Raw genomic sequence first — 3,597 nt, 5'->3', positions numbered from 1 at the left:
ATTTTATGCAAGGTCCTTTATATAGTTATTTCTGAATATAGCTTTTAGGGAGGGTGTTTATTGCATGGCAACCAATTTTGCTTGTAAGTCTATGTTTGTAGTGAATTTACATTGAAAAAGACAAATTTCCTAGATTTCAAAATCCCTTCAATGATTTTAATTTTAGCTCTTGAATCTTTGGTCAAATAAATTTTTGCACAACATCAAAGTTGTAGATCTTGAAATTTTGAACAACTTTCATGTTGGGCACTTTTCCATTTGAGCTTTGGTTTAAAAGTTATCACTGGTTTACAATTTAGTCCCTGGAACTTTTGGAAATTGCAAAATCGCCCTTATCCCCTTCTTCCCCACCCCTGCTCTGTTTCGCCGCCGCCCACCGACGGCGCCGACGCCGGCGCCGTGGAGAGGCTTCCCGGCCGCCTTTTTCTGTCGCGCTGGCGCCCACGCGTCGCCCCGGAGCCGCTCCACCGCCCTTGCCATCGCGCTGTGCCTCTCCCGGCCGTGCCACGCGCGCTGCCGCGTCCAGAAGCACCCGCGCCGGCCGCCACCGCGACGCCGCCGTGGCGAGCTCGCCGCAGAGCCCCAGGACCCCTTCCAGCACGCGCATGAGCACCTCAAAGACCCCAGCGACCTATTCCTCCCTTTCTTTTGCTCTCTCCGCGCCCCCAGACCCAGGAACACCACCGCCGCCATCCGCCGAACGCCGGTGAGCCCAGGCCGCCGTTGAACTCACCCCTCCGCCCTTCCCCGTCCCAAATTAACCCCTCCAGTAGCTCCTACGTGGTCCCGCGCGGCTCACCCACCCTTTTTCCTCGCCAATCCTTCACCGGAGCGTCGCCTCCGCTGACGCCGACCGCCGCCGACCGCCTGGTTACGCGGAGCCGTCGCCACAAGCCGCCATAAGCCGCCCCGAAGCCACCTAGAGGTGCTCCTGGACCCCCTATTTCTTTCCCACCCCGATCCCCTCGCCGCCGGTGCTCGCCGTCGCCGGTAAAGGCCGGTCAAACGCCGCCTCCCCTTTCTGACCCGGCCGAGGACCTCGGGTTGGAATTCAAAGAAGCCCAGGGGGCTGTCTGCAAACCCCAAGACTCATTTGAATAGTGCCACTAAGGACTGCTTTGTAATATTTTCAGTGAACTTTGAAATTCTAGATCAATTCGTAGAAAATTCGTAAATTAGAAAATCTTGATGTTTTGGAATCCTCTTGAAGAGCTCTATGCAGTAGAACCATAATATGTTAGGCTTTAGTTGCAAGTTTTTGCCGTATAAATGGTTTTGTGTCACTAGGTAAATAAATACTAGATGTTTAGTCTTTTTCTTATCTAATGCTTGAAAGCTGGTCTTGCTCTGAATTTTTTGTGGTAGTTTACTCATGTTACACTAGCTTTGCTATAAAAATTTCATGATCAGTTCTCTTGTGTAGCTATTTATTTGATTTAATCCTTGCTTAGTATACTTTATTTATGATAAATAGTTTCTGTTCTTGTTAAATCCTGAAAATATTCCTGAGTGTTCTTCTGGAGTATATTAGCTTGTCCAGGAAGTTTGAGCCTTAGTTCATGGCTAGATTAGGGGCTAAAAATAAATCTTGCTAATCTGTTGTTTGTTTTAGTTATTTTTCTCAGAGTTAATTCTGTGTAGATAAAATCATGAAAAATTCACGGTAGCTAGATCTTACCTTTGTAAATCTCCTGTTAAATTTTGAGCTTCTACTTTGCAATATTTTAGTCTGTATAATTCAAGCTTGTACTAGGTGTTGCCTGCATAAATGTTTTATTGTGATTAAATGATTACATGTCTTGATATGATTTTTGAAGGGTAGATTACTTTGTTCATGTTCTGTTTAGTGTAATTTTGGTATAATTTATTACTTTTTGTACTCTGATTTGATGATTTATTTACAAACCATGACTTAGTGGTATGATAAATCACCACCACTCATTTTATGAAGTTAGTTAACTTCTTTTGTGCTGTTAATCATGATGCCTTGTGTAGTTAAATTTGTCATTTAACTACTCTATAAACGATTGCCCATGTTTGTTTATAATGTTGTTCTTGCATTACATATAGATACGACTACTTTGTCAGACGGGACGTACGAGTTGATTCCGGAGTCTGACGGAGGTGATCTCGAAGCTCAAGTGAACACTGCGGAACTAACTGAAGCCCCGAACCAAAGTTCGGAAGAGCCTAGCGCTGAAATAGTTAGCAATTACCGAGAAGGCAAGCCCCGGACATAACCTATACTTCAAAATTAATTTCATTTACTGTATTATTTTACTTGTGCATTTACAGTTCATAGGAGTTGAATTGAAACTCTAGATGCATGATCCTAGGAACCTATGTACTGAACACTAGACTTGAGTTCGAATAATTGCTAAGCTTATAGGACCGGTAAAAGTCGAGTGATTGCCTGTCACTCGCGAGCTTTATAGGAATTGCTTGTTTACTTTCTGTTATCAATATAAGGACGACGGACGGGGTTGTGTTCGATATTATGTCCTATGTGAGACCCCGTCTGTGTTGATGAACTTGCTAAGGTCGCGGTGTGTGGTAGTGCTGGTTAAGTTTTTGAAAGTACTAGTCACATGCCGTAAATATGGTACGCGGCAAGCCTAGTAGCCGATTGGACCGGGGAGTGGATATACCTCCCACTCTCTCAGTAGGGATAGGTTTTATTTTATGTTGCGCAACACTACGACTTCTAGGGACAAGGTTCGGCCTTGGAGCCCTGTAGTCGGGGAGAGTGGCACTATCCACAAGCCGGAAAGAAAGGTTAACGGTTGTTTGGGAATGACCCGACGGTATTCCAGACGTGTGTGCTAGGTTACCCTTGCAAGGTTGAATTTCGATTCAGAATCGTCCGCCTCTCACGATGAAATGAGACTGCTTGATCTCTTTGCCACACAGAGTAATAAGAGCAACAATATTCTTATTAATCTGGATGTTTGCTTAGAAGTTTCACCATGAATGGTTAGTAGATGCTTACATAGAATGGTTAATCAACTAGAATCTTGAAGCTAAAACTTGAAAGTAAGGACCTACTCTTTATTGCTTTTCAGCAAAGGAAAACCAGAGCCTTACAAATGCCTTGCATAGTCTAGCTAAGGTGGGCTACTTATACCCGTTGTCGGTTAAGTCTTGCTGAGTATTAGAATACTCAGCCTTGCTGTTGAAATCCTTTTTCAGGTATGAGTTTTGAGGATCAGATCGCTAGCTTGACCTATCCTTGCGCTTTGCCTCCTGGCTGGTCCGTAGAATGGGATACGTCTTCGGCCGGCAATGACTATGACGAGTGATACCCGGCTTGGGCTAGCTTGGTATACTTTTGGCGACGTGTTGTAGAAATCGTGTTTCATCTTCCGCTGTTTAGACTCTGAACTTATAATTATGTTTTGTAGAACTGTTTTACTTAAGTTGGTTTTGTAATAATGGTTTGAACTATTTTGTAATCACTACTGAACTTGCCTGTGTTGTAAAATTTGTGGTTGTAATATCTCTGGACTCGCCTTCGTGCGAGGTATGCTTGTTCGATCCGAGAATCGGTGGTTGTATCGGGACGTTACCCGACAGACCAAAAATTGTTCCGTTTGAAGT

Source organism: Panicum virgatum, chromosome 2N (genome assembly GCF_016808335.1).
Source record: "Panicum virgatum strain AP13 chromosome 2N, P.virgatum_v5, whole genome shotgun sequence".
Lineage (NCBI taxonomy): Eukaryota > Viridiplantae > Streptophyta > Magnoliopsida > Poales > Poaceae > Panicum > Panicum virgatum.
This window is presented reverse-complemented; position numbering follows the sequence as displayed.